This window comes from Humulus lupulus, chromosome 1 (genome assembly GCF_963169125.1).
Source record: "Humulus lupulus chromosome 1, drHumLupu1.1, whole genome shotgun sequence".
Classification (NCBI taxonomy): Eukaryota; Viridiplantae; Streptophyta; class Magnoliopsida; order Rosales; family Cannabaceae; genus Humulus; species Humulus lupulus.
In genome coordinates this window covers 285625930-285646534 of record NC_084793.1, presented here as the reverse complement: position 1 = coordinate 285646534, position 20605 = coordinate 285625930, and the positions used below count along the sequence as shown (strand labels likewise).

At 43.9% G+C, this 20605-nt stretch overlaps 1 non-coding gene across 1 annotated transcript; it reads left to right on the top strand.

Moving 5' to 3' along the window:
* The first annotated feature begins 16700 nt into the window (after positions 1–16700).
* On the top strand, positions 16701–16807 carry LOC133813755 (small nucleolar RNA R71). The gene has a single exon (XR_009884755.1). It is a non-coding gene; the product is annotated as a small nucleolar RNA R71 (small nucleolar RNA).
* Positions 16808–20605: the final 3798 nt, after the last annotated feature.

Genomic DNA, 20605 nt, shown 5'->3' with positions numbered 1-20605 from the left:
ACCTCAACACCAGACATGGTGTTGAGGTCTAATACTCTGGCCAGGATGTCCGACACAGCAAAAAGCGTCAAGATCCTGGTGACTGAAGAAAACTTGAGGCGGTCTGGCCTCCTGGCTCCTCGCCATGAAACTAGAGGGTCCGTGGTGGACGAAGCCACTGCCGAGGGGGTTCCCGAGCAGCAACCTCCTGTGTCTCCTCCTTGGAGGAGGCCAACGGGGATTACTATTAGGGAGCCCATGGACAATCCTTCCGCTGAAAGGCCTTCTGCTCCCCAAGGCAAGGGGAAACAAAAGGCCAAAGAGCCAGCTGTGGACTTGGGAGAGTCCTCTGATGAGAACGGTAACACTATTTTACTTTTAAATGGTTTGTCAATTCCCTGTCATTTGTTCGATGGGGAAGGCAACTTACATATACTCCAAAATTAGGGCCAGACTTCTTCATGCCAGATAATGAGTATATGACTAATAGATTCAATAGTGTAGCGACCAGTAGTTGTAGCTCGGGTATTCACTTTGTTACCTCTTTTCTGTTGTATAATAACTTTTCACCTGCCTCTTGTCTTATCATTTTCCTATGTTTACTTGCATGCAGACATGGCCACTCCCAACATTTTTGACATGTATCAGGCTGAGGAGGAGGAGGAACTTCCTCAACTCCAACGGAGGTCCAAGAGGAGAACTGGTGAATCCAACCGAGGTCCTCCAGCCAAGATGGGTCAAACAGAAGACCTTCCCAATGATGGGCCAACTGAGCAAACTCCTGAGCCAACTGGGCAAACTCATCCACCAGCTCCTTCTGAGAAGCAGACCCCTCCTGCCCCATCCAACCCTCCGGCTGCGCCTGCCAAAGAGGAAATTACTCGTGAAGAAGCTCTCGGGGCCAAACTCATGAATCGTACCCTTCGATCAGCCAGGGATCGCCTTGACCGCATTGGCAAAGGCGATCGTGTCAGAGATGCAATGGTCGAGGCTGAAAACATTGGGGCTGACCAGGTTCTGAATAGGGCCCTGAATGAAATCTCCAGTGTGAGTATTTCTTCACTTTTTAAGCCTTAGTCTTTTATTCTTCACGGTAGGTTCTAACTCATTCCTTTGTTCACAGGCCTTGCTATCTGCTATCACTGCTTGTACCCGTATCCAGGCTTCCATCGAGCAGGCCAAGGCAAAGGCCACTGAGAGGCATCAAGTGAAGGCAGTTGAGGAGCTTTCAGCTGGAGAGGCTAGGCACGCCAAGGAGTTGGAGGCAATGGCTCGAGAAAGGGATGTTGCGGTGACCAAACTGTCAGAGGCTGAAGCTGCAAAAGATGCCACGGTAAAGTTGAGGCAGCAGTATCGAGAGCCCAGCCAAACCCACCTTCGTGAGAACAAGCATTTGGAAGAGACACTCAAGTCCACGGACGAGGCTATTGTCACTCTTGAAGGCAGGGTGAAGCAGATGGAGCTTGACAACTCCAAAAATCTTGAAAAGTACAAGAGGAAGACGCTCCGATGTTTCTACAACTTCTAGAAACATAATCAGGGTGCCGACTTTAGCTATCTTTCGGAGGAAGTCAAGACTACTGAGTTGGCTCGTTGCACTGCCCAACTGGCCGAAGAGGAGGCAAGATTGAGGATCCCTGCCTCTCCAAGCATTGTTGGTGTAGAAGAAAAAGAAGTTGTCGAGGACACGACCAACCAGGATGCTGCCCAGGACCCTCCGGCCCCAAATGCCTCTTAAACTTTCCAATAATTTTTTCTTTCTTTTCGGCTATACGACCCACGGGTCGTGATGTAAAGACAATATATTTCTTTTTAAACTTTGCTGCACGGGCAACAAATCTTTTTTTTTTCTTTTACTTGAACAGTTACATCCAAGCAGCGATGCTTGTGGTGTAAAAGCTTAAATCTTGATGCTATAATATCTTTATTTATTATAACATTTGTCCGAATGACCGAACTTAGAATAATACTTTGGCATGATTTAACAAAACATAAATTTTGAAAAATACTCTAAGTACTGTAGCATGCTTTCACTCATTTTGTTCATGTGTTTACATACCTTGAAAGTATGCTTTGCTATCGATGTGCCTTATATGCCCCCCAAGTGATCGAGGAGCTTTAGATCCTTGGTCACTTGCCCTGACCATGGCCTGTTTGAACATTCCTGTTCGTATGAAAATTGATACTTGTAATACAGCAAAACAACACATGTAATGAACAAATACTTGTAAACATAAATTCACAATGGTTGGCAAGAATGACTGGTTGCGCACAGTCCCTTATAATCTCGTATTAAAAATGGACTAAACATGTCTTTACGAGTGATTCTATAATAGAACCTTACATATACGAGCAGTTAGCCATACAACGTGGCTAACCCTCTTTGCAAAACTTGTAAAAATTGAAATTTAATAAAAGCCAGTCCTAAGGGTTGTTTACAGATAATACTTGCGCAGGTATTCTCCATTCCAATAGCGGGGAACGAGATCTCCATTTAAGCGTGCAAGTTTGTAGGTGCCTGGATGAAAGACTTCTTCAATTTGGTAAGGTCCTTCCCAATTGGGTCCGAGCACTCCAGCAGTAAGGTCGTGGGTATTTGAGAAAACTCGTCGTAACACCAAGTCACCGACGTTGAATTTTCTTTCTTTAACTTTGGAGTTAAAGTACCGGGCGACTTTTTGCTAATATGCAGCAACTCGGAGTTGAGATTTCTCTCGTATCTCTTCGATTGAGTCTAGGGACTCCATCATTAGCTGGCTATTCTGATCCTGGTCGTAAGTCAAACGCCGATGTGAGGGGGGATCTAACTCAACAGGCAACATGGCCTCATACCCATAGGCTAAGGAAAATGGAGTATGTCCTGTCGCTGTTCGGTGAGACGTTCTATACGACCGGAGAACTTCAGGCAACTGCTCTAGCCATGCTCCTTTAGCCTCTTCAAGTCTTTTCTTTAGGGTGTCCTTAAGAGTTTTGTTCACGGCTTCGACTTGCCCATTCGCCTGGGGGTGTGCGACTGAAGAAAAGCTTTTAATAACTCCATGCCTCACGCAAAAATCGGTGAATAAATCGCTGTCAAACTGGGTCCCATTGTCTGAAACTATCTTTCTGGGCAAACCATACCGACAGACAATGTTCTTGATGACAAAGTCAAGAACTTTCTTGGTCGTGATGGTTACGAGTGGTTCAGCCTCGGCCCATTTGGTTAAGTAATCAACTGCCACAACTGCGTATTTCACTCCGCCTTTCCCTGAAGGTAGGGATCCAATCAAATCTATCCCCCATACTGCAAAAGGCCATGGACTCTGCATTTGTTTCAATTCGTTTGGAGCTACTCGTGGAATCTTGGAATACCTTTGACATTTGTCACATCTTCGTACATATTCCACCGAATCCTCATTCATCGTTGGCCAGAAGTAGCCCTGCCTTAGAATCTTTTTTTCCAAACTCTGCCCCCCAGCATTATCCCCGCAAAAGCCTTCATGCACCTCTTTCATGAGTTCCTTAGCTTTTTCTGGTGTAACGCACCTGAGTAGTGGCATCGAATATCCTCTTCGGTACATCACACCATCGACCAGTATGTATCTAGCAGCTCGCCTTTGTAGAGTCCTAGCCTTGTTCCTATCTGTTGGCAGCGGACTGTTTGTCAGATACTCCAAGTAAGGTGCCATCCATGTATCCTCCATTCGAATCTCCATGCTGGACTCAGCTGCTTGTATGCTCTGCTTACTCAGTCTTTCTACTGGCACAATGTTCAAAGTGTCAGCATCCTTTGTGCTCGCGAGTTTGGCTAAGGCATCTGCGTTTGAATTCTGATCCCGCGGGATTTGCTAGAGGGTGTACTTCGTGAACTGGGCTAACAAGTCTTTTGTTTTATTTAAGTAGGCTATCATTTTCAAACCTCGCGCTTGATATTCTCCTAGGATCTGATTTACCACTAGCTGTGAATCATTGTAGATATCAAGCATCTTTATGCTCATATCCTTTGCCATTCTCAATCCAGCGAGGAGTTCTTCGTATTCTTCTTCATTATTTGATGCAGTGAAGTCGAACCTGATGGCGCAGTGAAATCAATGCCCTTCCGGCGTTATCAATATCACTCCCGCTCCAGCGTGGGATTCGTTGGATGAACCATCCGTGAATAGCTTCCACGAAGGAGTTTTATCTTGAGGCACGGGCGCTTCAGGCAATTCGCACTGCTCACTGTCTGGGAGTTCGGTGAACTCTGCAATTAGATCGGCTAAGACTTGTCCCTTTACTACTTCTCGCGGTGAATAGGTTATATCGAACTGCCCTAGCTCGACTGCCCATTTTAACAATCGCCCAGCCGCCTCAGGTTTTTGGAGGACTTGCCGAAGGGGCTGGTCAGTCAGAACCGTGATAGGATGGGCTTGGAAGTAGGGGTGTAGCTTTCTAGAGGCAAGGATTAAGCAATATGCTAACCTCTCGATTGGCAGATATCTCAATTCTGCCCCGATCAATCTCTTGCTGACATAGTAGACTGCTTTTTGTACACCTTCTTCCTCTCGCACTAGTACCGCACTGGCAGCAACTTCAGTAATCGCCAGATAAATAAACAAAGTTTCTCCTTCGATCGGCTTTGATAAGATGGGAGGTTGTGCCATATGAGCTTTCAACGCCTGGAATGCTTGCTCGCAGTCTTCTGTTTACTCAAACTTTTTATTCCCCCTAAGTAGATTGAAGAATGGGACGCACTTGTCTGTTGATTTTGAAATGAATCTACTTAGGGCAGCGATCCTCCTGGTTAAACTTTGTACATCTTTGATCCTTTCTGGCGACTTCATGTCGATCAGGGCCCTTATCTTGTCGGGGTTGGCCTCGATTCCTCTTGAATTTACAATAAACCCTAAAAACTTCCCTGATCTGACTCCGAAAGAACACTTGAGGGGATTTAATTTCATTTGGTACTTGTTTAACACATCAAAGCACTTTTGTAAATCCCTCACATGCCCTTCTGCCTTCTTAGACTTTACCAGCATGTCATCCACATATACCTCCATGTTTACACCGATTTTCTCCTTGAACATGTGGTTGACTAGCCATTGGTAAGTCGCACCCGCGTTTTTCAGTCCGAAGGGCATTACCCTGTAGCAATACAAGCCCGTATCGGTCTGAAAGCTAGTGTGATCCTCATCAGGGGGATGCATGCTAATCTGGTTATAGCCTGAATATGCATCCATAAATGAGAGGATCTCATGCCCTGCAGTAGCATCGACCAGCTGGTCGATCCTTGGGAGTGGGAAGCAGTCTTTTGGGCAGGCTTTATTGAGTTCTGTAAAATCCACACAGGTCCGCCACTTGTCGTTAGGCTTGAGGACCAGCACCGGATTGGAGACCCACGACGGTTAAAATGCCACCCGTATGAACCCATTCTCCTTTAACCTTTCGACTTCTTCTTTTAAGGCTCGTGACCTATCTTTATCAAGCAGCCTTCTTTTTTGTTGCACGGGTGGAAATGTCTTGTCTATATTCAGGACATGGCTGATCACTACAGGATCTATCCCAACCATGTATTTATGCGACCAGGCGAAAACCTCCTGGTTTTTTCGCAAGAATTCCACCAGTGCGTGCTTTGTGGTAAGCTCTAAGTTTTTCCCAACCTTTATGACTTTGGTTGGGTCTTCTTTGTCAAGTTGGACCTCCTCCAGGTCCTCGACGGGTCCAACATTTTCTTCAAAATCCCCAAAACGAGGATCCAAATCTCCATCCTCACTTTGGGCAACACCCTATTTGGTGACTTCATCACCTGATTGGGCCTACGTATCAACTGCCATCTGCAATCTATCTGGGGTAGTGCTCCTCGACGTTCCACTTTTCGCCTTTGTGATCAAGGCGTTGTAGCACTCCCTGGCTTCCCTTTGGTTTCCCAAAACGCGTCCTACCCCCGCGTCTGTTGGGAAATTCATGGCTAGGTGCCACATAGAGATGACGGCCCGTAGATCAACCAGTATGGGCCTTCCAATAACGGCGTTGTACGCCAAAGGACAATCGACCACTACAAAAGTGGCGAGTAATGTCCTTGTTGCAGGTGTTGTACCCGTCGTTACTGGGAGTTTGATCAATCTGGCTGGGGCGAGTCCTTCTCTAGAGAAGCCGTATATCATTTGATTGCAGGGCTCCAAGTCCTTTACGGACAATTTCATGTGTTCCAGCGTTGACTTATACAGGATGTTCACTGAACTTCCTGTATCGACCAGTACCCTCTTCACCATCATATTGGCCATCTGGATGTCCACGACCAGCGGATCGGAATGTGGGAACCGGACGTGTTGGGCATCACCATCAGAGAAAGTTATCTCACCTTCCTCTGACCGGGCCTTTTTTGGTGCACGGTCCTCCACAGTCATCATCTCGATGTCCTGGTCGTGGCGCAGAGTCCGAGCATATCGTTCTCTGGCCTTTCCGCTATTTCCCACGAGGTGCGGGCCTCCACAGATGGTTAAGAGTGTTCCAGCCACGGGGGCAGGCTGTAATGGTGGCGAGCGTTGGCGTATGGACACCTGCTCGTTGCCACCCGGAGCTTCTCGTTGGGAATTTCCCGAGGCCCGTACGTATCTTCTCAAGTGTCCTTGTCTAATAAGGAACTTGATTTCGTCTTTTAACTGGTTGCATTCATTAGTGTCATGTCCGTAGTCATTATGGTAACGACAGAACTTGGTGGTGTCTCTTTTCGAAATGTCCTTTCGAATAGGTCCAGGTTTCTTGTAAGGCACACTGGAACTTGTGGCCTGGTAAACCTCTCCCCGAGACTCAACAAGGGCAGTGTAGTTAGTGAACCGAGGCTCATAACGATTACCCTTGGCTCGTTTGTTGTCGGAGGTGGAAGGCTCGTTATACGGCCGTTTTCCACCATTCTTGTCATTACCGTTGCCGTTCCCATTGCCTTTATCGTTGCCATTAGGTTTGGAACCATTGGCGGCTTTGGCGGGTTCGGAAGCCTTTTTATCCTTGCCTGAGGGCTTTCCATCATCGGCAATGGCCTCTTCAAGCTTGATATAGCGATCAGCTCGATCCAAAAATTCTTGGGTAGTTCTCACCCCTTCCTTTCGGAGACTCTTCCAGAGAGGAGAACGAAGTTTTACTCCTGCAGTTATGGCCATCATCTTCCCATCGTCCCCAACCATCTTCACTCCATCTGCTGCTCGCATAAAACGTTGGATGTAGTCTTTCACTAACTCCCCATTCTGCTGGCGAATTTCGACTAGCTGGTTTGCTTCGGTCGGGTGTATACGACCAGGATAGAACTGTCCGTAGAACTCCCGTACGAACATTTCCCAAGAAACAATGCTTGCGCGAGGGAATTTGAAGAACAACTCCTGCGCAACTTCAGAAAGTGTTGCAGGGAAGATCCTGCACCGAGCGTCTTCGGACACTTTCTGAATGTCCATTTGAATTTCAAACTTATTGACATGCGAGACTGGGTCTCCATATCCGTCAAAGTTTTGAAGCGTAGGCATCTTGAATTTGCTGGGAGTTTCAGCGTTAGCTATCCTTTGTACAAAAGGAGTGACTTTCCTCCTATCGTGGTCGATGTATGAAGTCCTTCCCCCGACCAGTTGCTGCACAGCCTGGTTGAGGGCGTCTACTGGGCCTGCACAGCGGCAGAATTCGCTGTGGCCTCTGTTGCCGGGGGGACGTTCTCGCCATGCCTCTCACGGCGATCATTGAGTACATCTCTTAGGTCCTCTTCTCTTCTCCGCTGCTTGCTACCCCCGAGCCGATCGAAGACATTATTTTTTCTGGGCTGCCCCCCAGCATCCTGTCTATTTGGTTAGTCATCTTGAGGTACCTGGCTCCTGCCTTTACCTCTTTCTCCATTCCTCCCACCAACATTTCCTTTGCTTGAGTCGGCCTCATTGTATCCGTGGCCATCTCTGAACTTCAAATGGCTATGGTGAGATCGACTGTTCCCTCGATGTCCATTCCTGGCTGAACCATCCCGAGCGTTAGAGGGTGGCCTACGCTGGTCGTGGTGTCCCCGTGCATCATCGTGCCGTGGGGGGCCCCGGACCGCAGAGCCTAACTCTGAGTCCCTCCTGTTGCCAGGAGGGTACTGACCTCTGTTCGGTAGGTTCGGCCCATCATCCCTACGGCGCCTAGGGCTGCGAGGCTGATGCTCGGCCCTATTCTGCCTCTGTTGCGGGGGATTACCCCGAGCATCTTGGGATGGTGGCTGTGCCTCAGGATCCAGTGGGACATCGTCATGGGGCATCTGAGGCTACTCGTGCCTTTGCGGACTCGAAGGCTGGATCGGTGGGCTTGGATTCGGACCCCTCTGGGGTGGTCCATTCACCGGTAGGTCAGGCTGTGAGGCAGGTGCAGCCTGATTTCTAGCCAATAGCAAGGCTGCCTCGAGGGCTGCCATGGCTTCGCTCTGGCGGCGGTCTGCCTCCACCTGCCTTTCGTTCAATTCCGCACGCTGCCGCTCAATCTCCTGCTGCTTCCGGGCCATAACCTCAACGGCAGTTTCTTGACTGGCCCTTAGACTAGCCAATTCATCCTGCAACGCGCCCAGGGTACTCTTCAGCGTTGCATCATCCATTTCCTCCTCCTCAAAGTCCAGTTGTGGCTCATCCTCTTCCATGCTTGCAGGAGGAGGAGGAGGAGGAGGCGGATTTGACAATGCAGCGGTGGCCGCCTGTCCAGTTTTCTTTCCAGCTTTCGCCATTAGTTTTCTCAACAACGATAAATCAAGCTCTCAATGAAAGCACCAGAATGTTTACCCAAGATTTGGCCAACTGACACGGAGTCAGAATATGCTTGATATGAATGAATGTTTGAGAAGAACGTAATGACAAAAGTAAATAAGACACAGTATTTTATAGTGGTTCGGCCCCAGAATCTGGTAATGACCTACGTCCACTTAGACTGATATTGATATAAAAATCAGAAGAGTGATCAAAGAACAAGGGTTCAATGAGTTTCACCACTTTCTGAAGAACAATACAATATTGCTAGGATAATTACTATAATCTCTCGCGATTCAAAAGTCAAAAGTCCCCTCCCTTGAGATATCTCTTGCTATTTATAGGCTCAAGGGGGATTACAAAAGATTGTTACATATATTCTTTCCTGAATAATCGGATACTCAGGAGATTGTGTGAGATAAATTCGGGATTCACAAAGATCTTCCCATTAATGTTGCCTTGTACGCGGAACTATCGACCAGACTGGTCGCAGGTAAGACAGGTTCGTACTGCTTCCAATGTGTCTTCTAGTCGATACTCTAGCAGAACGTTTCCAGGTGTCAGCCACGTGTCCAGGGATCACTTGCCACGTCATCAACTCTAATTTTTTGGATAACAACTTCTAAAACCATTTTTTTGTTGGCCTTATGAGTGAGGCATGAAACAGCATGCATCTGAGCTCGTAGCCCACATTACTCGCTCGCATAATTGTGTTGAACGTACTCAAATGACTGTATGGATTGGAATTCCCATCAAATAGTGGGACATGAGGAATTTGGAATCCCTGAGGAAACGGGGTGCTGGAAATATGAGGGGCAAAGGGCTCGAGTTCTTCGTCCAACTCTTCGTCCCGATCCCGACCTCATTCATTTTGTAAGAGTCTGAATGCTCTTTCCCATTGTTCATTCCTTTATTGGACTGGATCCATAGGGTGTCTGACTTGAAGCAGTGGGAACTGGTTAACGTTGATCACAACCCCAGTTTCGCGCCTCGGCACAGGGTTCTTGCATCCATTGAGATGATCCCTCATATCTATATTTGAGTGGTTATCATTACCCCGATTATGGTTCAGGTGTTCTCGTAAATCTGGGTGATCCCTTCGATTCCCAGTATTTCTGCATCCCTGGTCATACATACTGACTGATCTAGTGTCTCCCGAGCCTTCACTGACATGGCTCGTTGCGCGGTTGTTTCAAGATGGGTTCTTTGCCGGTTGCCTCGTCTCAATAGTGTGAGACTGAGACATTTGGCTTCTCGTGGGTTGGGTACCTCTATGCTCCTTAGTGGTCTCCCCATTTCCACGTCTTTGCCCAGCTCGCTTTTCCCTATCACCCTGAGTCGGTTGTGTGTTTCTCCGAGTTGGTGAGGGATACCTTATTGGTGATGGTGGGTGCCTTATGGGTGATGGTGGCTGCCATCCATTACGGGGCCTAGAAAGCCCCGAGGTTGCTCGAACTAGTTCAGGAACGCTCTGCGCGTTACCAAGATTTTGGGTCCGAGCCTCCGTGGGGGCTCAGTTATTCCGTACCCCAGCCGGTACCTCCACAGTTGAGTTGTTAGGAGCTCCAGCCCGGTTACTTCTCCGGGGCCTTGATGGAGAAGGTTGTTCTGCTAGCGACGGAGGTTGCTCCGTTCTCTGGGTGGCAACATTTTTGCGCGGTCGCCCACGAGGCCTACGTGGTGGAACATGAATGTACCACGTAGGCGGAGCTTGGGCCTCTAGCGGGGGTGGGGCCTGAGGTGCTTGTGCCTCAGAGGCCAGTCTAGCCAGCTCCCCATTACGTATCTTGGCCTCTGCCAACTGCTTTCGCAGTTGACGATTTTCAAGCTCCACTATCGGGACATATCATTCAGGATTATAATACATGTCCTCGTCATCCCTGGGGGCCGGTTGTCCCCAAGATTCGGATGAACCACTCCTCTCATTAGGGTCCGAATTCACCATAGGTTGTTTTTCAGGGCGTCGGGGGTAGTCAGCTTCATCTAAAATTTCCTCCTCAAGAACACTGGGATCATTCGCGGCCATTGTTGATTCAGGGAGGCTTTTTTTACTAAACTCACACACATACTGCTTAATGCTCTCAACGAAAGCACCAAACTGTTGACGCCGTTTTTCGCCAACTTAAATTGTAGAGCAATTAAACAATTAAACAATGAAGTGAATGAATGATAAAGAGAAACTAGAGAATTTTTACGTGGTTCAGCAGTTAATTCTGCCTAGTCCAACAGTCTATGTTATTAAGATTTGGAGTTTTTTGGAAATTCTTCAGAGATGAATTACCCAGAGCTTTCTCTCCAGAAATCAGAAATCGGTCATTTACAAGTGGTGATTCCTTCTCTATTTATAGAGAAGGTTGCAAAATTCATTCCCACATATTTCGAGAAGATATTCTGTATATCAATTGAAATAATGATATTGAATGCATTATCTCTTATATTCACGAAAAAGTCCCATGAGTATCGGGAACAGATAAAAAATTAAATGATATCCCTTGAATATTGGGATTACACAACAATAAATATGTTCATACGTAATGGGCTATCCCAGGTGATTCATCAGGTCTTCGAGATCAATAATCGGCATTGAGTCTGTTACAACTTATGGGTCAATTACGAACTTGTCACCCAACTTCACGCTACGCTCGGGATAGGTAGGTACTGTCAAGGATGTCACACCCGAGCTTGTTCTTCCCGATCTCGAACCACTTTGCTTGAAGGCAATCGGTAAAAGATATATCCAAGTGTCGTGCCATTGCCCGTCGCCAGCTTAAAGAATATTCAAGATTACACATCCTCGAGGTCGTTGTTTTACTTCAGAGGTTTTACAGCAAGACCATATGATGTTTTCATACATTTTGAGCTCACACCTAACGATCCCAGTTTTCGGGGTCATAACCTCTTATCTCAAAATCTGGGTGTAACACCAGGCATTAAGCCACATTAGGGAATTTGGGTCATTACAGGTGAAGTCCAATCCAGAATGGAAATGTATATCATGAGAGCCTCTCATCCTTGTTACAATCAAAGGGACGTAAACGCCAAAGTTTTATTTAACAATTTTTTCATTCATGTGGTTTTAAAGGTGTTTAATATGAATGGAGACCGAAAATAGTTTTGTTTGGTTACTTACATTTAAGATAAATGTTTTATTTTAAATTACGGATATCTAAATGTTGTATGTCTTTAATAAGAATGTTTTTAACAAAGTTTTATGCACTATATAGTCTATCATTTGGTTTTCATGCTTTAAAACAATTTGAAATGACTACTACCCTAATAAGGTCTCGGGGTTAGGATTTTGGGGCGTTACATTAGCTCTCATTTTCGCACAACATAAAGAAAGGAAGAGAGAGATATGCGTGAGGAAAGAAAGAAAGAACGAAAGATCGAAGGTGTGAGAAAGAAAGAGAGAAGGCCGAAAAGGTGGAGGTTTAGCTCAAGGGCTTGGGATTTTCTTGAAGAAAGGGAGTAAAGGTTTAAGGTAAAATGTTGCTTTATGGATTAGTCTTCAAGTTCATTATCTTTTTGTTCTTTTGATGGTTATTGGAGAGACATGATTCTTAGCTAGGGTTCGTAATCTCTAAGGTGGTGGTGCTTCATAGTGGTTCGGCCTACACATCTACTTAAGGTATTATTGGTTATTTTTTAAGGTTTTTTGGTGTTGGTATTAGGGTGAGTTTGATTTATGGGAATGGAATATTTATGATTAATGAAATAAGGCTACTTGTTGTATGGCTCATGCAAAGGGGTTCTTGGGCGTGTAACTTAGCTATTTAAGCATGTTATTGTCTAAATAAAGTTATTTTGTTGATAGGTTTTGATCATTGAAGTGGAATCACTTCCTGCTACTTCAAAGACTCCACACACACACCAAGGTAAAGAAGTTAAATATGTTTGCTTGATTGCTAATGTTTATGGAATGCATGTTGTATGCTATATGTTTCAGGACATGTACTTGGGAAGGCAAAAGGTGGACAAATGTAGCCACAAAGTTAACCATGGAGGTTGTAGAGAAGACCATGAGAGTTTCCTCATAGTTATTTCTCCCATTTACATGTGTTGTGTGCGCATATGTTTTTTGTATGATGATTGTGATGATGTTTATGATGATATGCCTTGTTATGATATGAGATTATGGTTTGGATATATGAGGTTTGCTTTATGTTGATGTTTGGTTTTATTCTCCTTACTGGACTTTAGCTCACCCCCTTATTCCCTCTCCACGGGCAAGAATTGAACTTGTGATGACATGGTGCACGGGGACCGTTCCAAGAAAGTGCATGTGCTCTATGAGGGGACCGCTTGGACGATGATGATCCTAAGAATACCATAGTTTATTACTAGTTTTATGAAATACATTTATTTTATGTTGGGACATATTTTATTTAATTGCATGTTTTGGCTTTATATTTTATGAAACTCAACTCCAGAGCATTTATTAAGACTACTTTCTTTTGCATTTAAAATGTTTATTAAAAGAATATGTCCTAGTTAAATTAGGATGTTACAAGTTGGTACCAGAGACACGTCGTTCATCAAAAATCGAAACTCTCACAGAATACATGCATAAGATTGGAAGGAACCTAACTCATCATTTTGTGTATAAGCTATTTTATTGTATGATTCTTTGTAATATATTTTTTGATATGTGCAGTTTGAGCTAGAATGGAAACTGTTAGAGAAGTCATCCTTAAGGAGATCAGAAACATTTAAATGATAGAGGAAGACCTGAATGATAGTTGCCCATTGATTAGACTTTTTCGTCAAATTATGAAAGTCAACTATGCAATACAGAAGATTATATACTAAAGAGGAGCCTTAGTTATGTGAAAAGAGAAATACCTAGCACTTAGGGCAATCATCAGGGATCCTTAAGCCAGAGAAAAGATTTAATCTTTATGGATGGAAATAATGGGCGATCCTATAGAAGACCTAGATAGGTATCCAATTCTTGTTACTCATTTAGCATATGAATATGGAGAAAACAAGGTGAGAGTTACAACTAAAGATTAATCATTCGGATCTAAGTCCAAGGAGATTGATATTGTAGAATATTACCTTAACCCGAAGTCGTGTGAGCAAGTTATAAAGACCATACCAAATATTCTACCAGAAACCTTTTTGGGAAGCCTAAACCTAGATTACCCAGAAATCAATGAAAACCTATTTTTGGAGGAATCTGATAGGGAATAGATTAGACACCCACCAATTTAAGTTTCTTTTATGTTTTCTGTATTTCTTATTTGATGTATTGAACTCTGGTTTTTTTAATTAAATAAATTGTTGTTTTCTTTATTTTTGAGTTCATTTTTAAATTTTCTCTTTTTAAAATTAAGTTGTGTACCGTAGAATATTACAATGGCACTGGGAAGGGCAACGCAGGGCACTGCTGGAAAAGGAAGGGGAAGGGGAAGAAGAGCAGATATTTCCCCTGTAGACATTTGTAGTACAGTTGATGCATCCAATGTTGTTAATGCCCCTAGAAATCCAGCCGAGCTAGAAATTGAGGATCCTCAGGCAGAGATAGCTTGGCTGCAAGAACAGCTAAGGCTAAGAGATGAGGAAGAAGCTTGAGCTGGAAGAGGGCAACCTTTGGTACAAGCGCCACTGTAGCAAGTGCATATTGGACAGTCGATGGGGCAGGGAAGGCACTTGGTAGGATGCTTCATACCATAATTTGAGCCAGTATACGAATAATTCAAGAAGTAGCATCTACCTAGTTGCAAAGGGAATGCCAACCCTATTGAAGTAGAGGATTGGCCCAGGATAGTAGAGTCTATTTTGGAGCACATGCGCCTGAACGCATGAGGTACAACTTCAAGCTTGGACATGTAACACAAGGATGTAAGGTCAACATTTTTACAAGGGATATACTTATGATTTATAGCGAAGTTTCGTTTATAGATTGATAGATAGAATATATTCCTTGCGAGGTATTAAGGAAGAGTTATTCCACGATATCTACCATTTAGAGGGTGATACCAATAAGTAGGTAGATACGTGCAATAAAAAAATACTTGATCGAGCTGGACGCGAACAACCACGCCGCAAGAATGGAGCATTATCAACAAGGAAGAATGGGCTAAAAGACGGAGTTACTTCGGGAGAAGTGATGTTGTCCACCAAGTGGTTACTATCCGTTCCAATTATGATTGAGGGTAAGGAATGCCCAGGGGACTTAGTGGAACTAGACATGATACACTACGATGTGATTCCCGGGATGGATTGGTTAACAAAGTACAACGCAACCATGAACTGCAGAAGGAAAATGGTGGTATTCAGATAGCAAGAGGATGAGCAACTCATCTTCATGGGAGAGACATCGGGACTCCGAACACTGATAATCTCGGCATCATCATCATCTTCCTCACTACTTGTCAAAACTGCCTCTAAGGCATCACTGTTCCACCTTTTCCCAAAACTGCATTATCAATCACATCAATGCTATTACAACTGTCACTCACTCTTGGATAAGCCATCGCCTTAAAAACATTGAACACAACCTCATCCCTCTGAACTCTCAATCGAAGCTCTCCCTTTTGAACATCAATTAGAGCTTTTCCTATAGCTAGAAACGGTCTTCCAAGGAGAATTGGCACATTTGTATCTTCTTCCATATCCAAAACTATAAAATCTGCTGGGAAGATAAACTTATCAACTTTTACCAACACATCTTCAATAATTCCCCTAGGGTGCTTGATTGAATGATCTGCCAACTATAATGTCACGGTTGTGGGCCTTCCTTCACCCAACCCTAGTCTGCGGAATGCTGACAATGGCGTTAAATTTATACTGGCACCCAAATCACACAACGCATGCTTGCATTCAAAGTCCCCAATGGTGCAAGGTATGGTAAAACTCACTGGATCTCTTAACTTTTGCAGAAGCTTTCTTTACAAAATAGCACTACACTCCTCAGTCATTGCTATAGTTTCATAATCTCCCATCTTCCTTTTGTTATACAGGATCTCTTTCATAAACTTGACATAGCTAGGCATTTGTTCCAATGATTCAGCGAAGGGGATATTAATATGCAACTTTTTTAATACCTCCAAAATCTTCACAAACTGTTTATCCAGATTGTGCTTACAGAGCCTCTGTGGGTATGGGATCTTGATATAGTTCTCAATGCTTACTGGAGGTACCACTTCCTTTTCTAGGAGGATATCAATAACCTTTTCTTCACTAGAGTCCTTCTTTGCTATGCCTTGGTCCTTTTTCTCCTGACTTATCTTCTCTGACTTAGTTCTCTTAGGCTCCTCGTACTGTGTTCCACTTCACAGGGTGATGGATTGGCACTGTTCTTTAGGATTCACTTTAGTAGTGTTAGGCAAATTTCCTTGTGCTCTATTAGTCATCAGATTGGCCAACTGCCCTATTTACGTCTCCAAACTCCTTATAGATGCCCTTGTCTCTTTCATGAATTGGTTCAACGCATCAGGTTGTGTTTCAGGTTGCTTCATGGGCATTGGCTATTGTGGAGGTCTATTTTGCGGTTGATAAAAGCCAGTGGAGGTTGTTGATAAGATTGTTGAGTAGGTTGATTATTTGTCCAAGAGAAATTTGGGTGGTTCCTCCAACCTTGGCTGTATGACATGGAATAAGGGTTATTGTTTTGTCTCTGGTAATTTCCTATAGCTTGCACTTCTTCCATGGGCATAATATTCATATCTAAGACAGGAAACTGATTCATTGGATGACACTACCACCTGCCTCACATAAATTATGTACTTGCATGGCTTGGGATGGAAGAAGTGTATGTTGTAATTGTTTTGTTAATGCTGCCACTTGTGCTGTAAGCATGGAAATAGCATCCACTTCAATCAATTCACGACCTTCTTTGGATGTCCCCTTTAAATTGGCCACTGGTAGTATTTCATTGCCATCTCCTCTAGCAATCCATATGCTTCATTAGCGCTCTTGCTCATGAACGCACCTTCTGTTGCAGTATCTATTATGGTATGATTAGTAACATTCAACCCATTATATAAATTATGGACTAGCATCCACTTCTCTATGCCATGATGTGGGTATTTCCTTAGAAACTCTTTAAATCTTTCCCATGTGTCATACAATGATTCCCTTTCTGTCTGGTAGAAATTATAAATTTCTCCTCTCAACTTTACAGCTTTTGCTAGAGGAAAACTTCTGGGCTAACTCCTCCATGTTGTGAAAGAATTAGCTTGCAACGAAATTATCCAAATCTTCGCTCGGTCTCGTAGAGAAAATAGGAATAATCCAAGTCTAATTGCATCGTCACACGCCCCATTCATCTTAAATTGTAGTAGTGGTAGTAGTGGTAGTAGTAGTAGAGGTAGTAGTGGTAGTAGTAGTAGTCGTAGTAGTAGTCGTAGTAGTGGTGGTACCAGTAGCTGTACCAGTAGCTGTAGCAGTTGCAGTAGCAGCGGTAGCAGGTGGTGGTAGTAGTAGTAGTAGTAGTAGTAGTAGTAGTAGTAGTAGTAGTAGTAGTAGTAGTAGTAGTAGTAGTAGTAGTAGTAGTAGTAGTAGTAGTAGTAGTAGTAGTAGTAGTAGTAGTAGTAGTAGTAGTAGTAGTAGTAGTAGTAGTAGTAGGAGCAGCAGTAGTAGTAGTAGGAGCAGTAGTAGCAGCAGTAGTAGTAGTAGCAGCAGCAGTAGCAGTAGCAGCAGCAGCAGCAGCGGCAGCGGCAGCGGCGGCAGCGGCAGCGGCGGCAGCGGCAGCGGCGGCAGCGGCAGCGGCGGCAGCGGCAGCGGCGGCAGCGGCAGCGGCGGCAGCGGCGGCAGCGGCAGCGGCGGCAGCGGCAGCGGCGGCAGCGGCAGCGGCAGCGGCGGCAGCGGCAGCGGCAGCAGCGGCAGCAGCAGCAGCAGCAGCAGCAGTAGTAGTAGTAGTAGTAGTAGTAGCAGTAGCAGTAGCAGTAGCAAGAAATAATAATTATCACATAAGGTTTGATTAATATAGCTAGTCCTAGAAATATTATTTATTATAACATAAGGGTTAGATAGAACTAATAAGAATGTGACACTTGTCAAGCATGTTTATTAAGGATTTAAGCATTTTGGATGAATAATTTAATAAAGGATAAATCTAGAAGCTCTAGAACCTTCCAAAAGCTGTTGGGATTACGTTTTACTAAGTCAAAGTTGTTTAAACAAATTCAAAATATGTTGATAGAGTGCAAAAACATGTTTAAAACATCAGCGTATGTCGATATATTGCAGCTAGAGCCATTTTTTATTTTTTGTGGATCTAAATTAGAAACAGTCCCCAACCATTTGGACTTGCTCTTGAACGTTTTTTACCGAGTTCTAGGCATCTGTTGAAACAAAAATTCAAATTGTTTCAATTATTATTCATTTTAAAAGGGGTTAGTTTCACTCCTTAAACTCTATAAATAGGACCTAGTACTCAGCCATTTCACTCATCATTCAAGCATTCTTCAGAGCCTCCAAGCTGCTAAGATTACTTTAGAGAGAAAACACTTGGGTTTTGGGTTAAAAGCTTTTCCAATCTAAGATTTTCTAAACACTTGGGAAGTAAGATAGAGTTACTTTTTGGTATCGAGGTGTAGATCGAAGTTCTAGATCATCCAAGGTATTCTTATCCTCAGGTTTAATCCATCATAGTTCTTTTATTTTCTTCCATTTTTCTTTCAGATCCTAACTCATTATTATGGCTTTTGGTTAGGTGTTTAAGTTCCTTGAAACTTAAGGTTTTCAGCAAGTTTCTATCTTAATGGTTTAGTTCTCTTTTTCATCTCCTTTTCTTTAGAAACTCATGACTCTTACTGCTGACTTTAAGAGTTTTCCAATCCCGTTCTTGTCTCCAATATCCTAGTTTTTGGTAAGGAAAATAGGTTAGATATATGTGTTATGATATGTTTATGTGATATGATATTGTTGACGCGGTTTTTCGCCAACAGTGTATTACGTAATTAGCTGGAATAAACTAGTGCTTAAGGATAAACTATAGTAAGAATAATGACTCTTAAGGATACTTAGAATGAAATAATAAGAACACTCATTCCTTTTTACGTTGTTCGGAGGCTAAAATCCCCCTAGCCCACGAGTCGATATTATTATTGTATCTCTCTCTATATTTTGACAGAGTATTTATATTACACAGAAGAAACTTAACCCCTTTTCTATCCAAGGTCTTGGTATTTATAAAAGAACCATCCCAGGATAGGTGCAGGGGTCATCACGTGGATGTCCATCCTATATGTGACCTGTCCTCCAGAAATGATGAATATTACAATATATATTAAGGTATGGTCTAATCATTAGGTAAAATTGATCATGGGTCGTCTGGCATAAACGAACATGTGATGTTTGATCACGCACGTTCATGTTGCATGTCCGAGAATTTAGGGGTAACGGACATGTAATGTCTGACCACGCACATTTACAAATAACGTATCCAGGTTTATAAAATCTCCTGGATATGGCAGATTGTCAAAGTACCACGACCTGAACATAACTCTAGCTCGTGCCCAGGATGATGTGTTTTATATCCATCTCCAGCTCGTACCTTAATCCTTCATATTCCTCGGCTCGTGTTATTACGTGGGGGGTCGCACTGCCTTCGCAGAGGAGATATCAACTTATGGGTCCCTTAGTACTGTTCTTAGCTAGCCAGTTGTACTCAAGCTGCATAAAAGACCTGGGTTGAATATAAGGGCGTACATTTGCCCCCCAAGTCCCTGCTCATCTTTTATGACATCATTCTCATACTGACATGGTGGAGACTTTTAAACTTCTATTGTGATTACCCACGTTTTTTCATTAGTCGAGTACTGAACACGTGGTATGCCACGATTGGCGTCTGTTCGGGTTTCAAGGGTTGCATTATATGGCCTTGCCACCTTTTTACCATCGTTTAATCTTTCGAAACATGACCACCGTATCTCGCATTAGCTTGATTGGATGGTCCACGTTTCTTTTAGGCCTAATACATATAAATAGGGCTGGCAATTTTCAATGTTCATCACCTTCCATTCGAAACTTTCCCTAATTTTCTCTTTTCTGAACTTCAAAAACCCTTCATCCTTTTCTCATAAAATCCCAGAAATCTGCCACCAAAACCTTCAGAAACCCAATCACCAAGGATCTTTTCAGGAACTCTCCTTCTACGTTGCTCATTCCTTTAGTCAAAGAACACACGGTAAGTTTTCTGTTTTACTGGAACTTTTCTTTTACTGGTCTTTGTGTGTTTCTCTTCTTTCTTTATCATGTTAATCTGCACTTCACTGCCATTAGCATTAGGTTGTTTCCAAATGTTTTTGGTACATAGGTTTCAGTTTATTAAGTAGGTCCTAAAATATATCTAGGATGGTGATGTTCATAAAATGGGTAAATCTTCGGGTGATTCCTGGGTGATTTTTAGAAAATATCCATTAGGCATGTAGGAGATGAAAGGATTTTAGGGTTCGACATTAGGTTACTTAGGGGCTACGCTTCTTGGGCGGTTTTGCTCTAAACTATTCCCCAAGGAGGGTGGTGGCCTAATTTTCTGACACACAGATCCCTAAATATCAGGGGTCTGTTGGGAAACCTAGGCGTGCTGCATAGGTAGCGCATGGCATTACACTACGGGCTAATATTGCATCAGATCGTGTGTTAGAACCCTCGGCCTTTGTTATTTCTTGCTTGTACAAAAATTTCTATGTCGCCCACTAAAAATTTCATCGTTCTTATTCGATAGGCGAGCTGATGGCACCCAAGAAAATAGCACCCAAAAAGAACGTAGCTGGCTCGTCGTCCCAGCAAACTCACAAGGGAAAGGAGGTCGTCCCCGATTCCCCCATTCCTAAATTCGACCGCGTGGTGGAGAAGGAGGTTTCGGTCACACCTGATGCATTTTTCGAGGCCGAGAGGATAGTCTCCAAAATAACGACCCAAGGTAGGGTCAACAAGATTATGTTGTCCCACAACATCGAGGTTGGGTC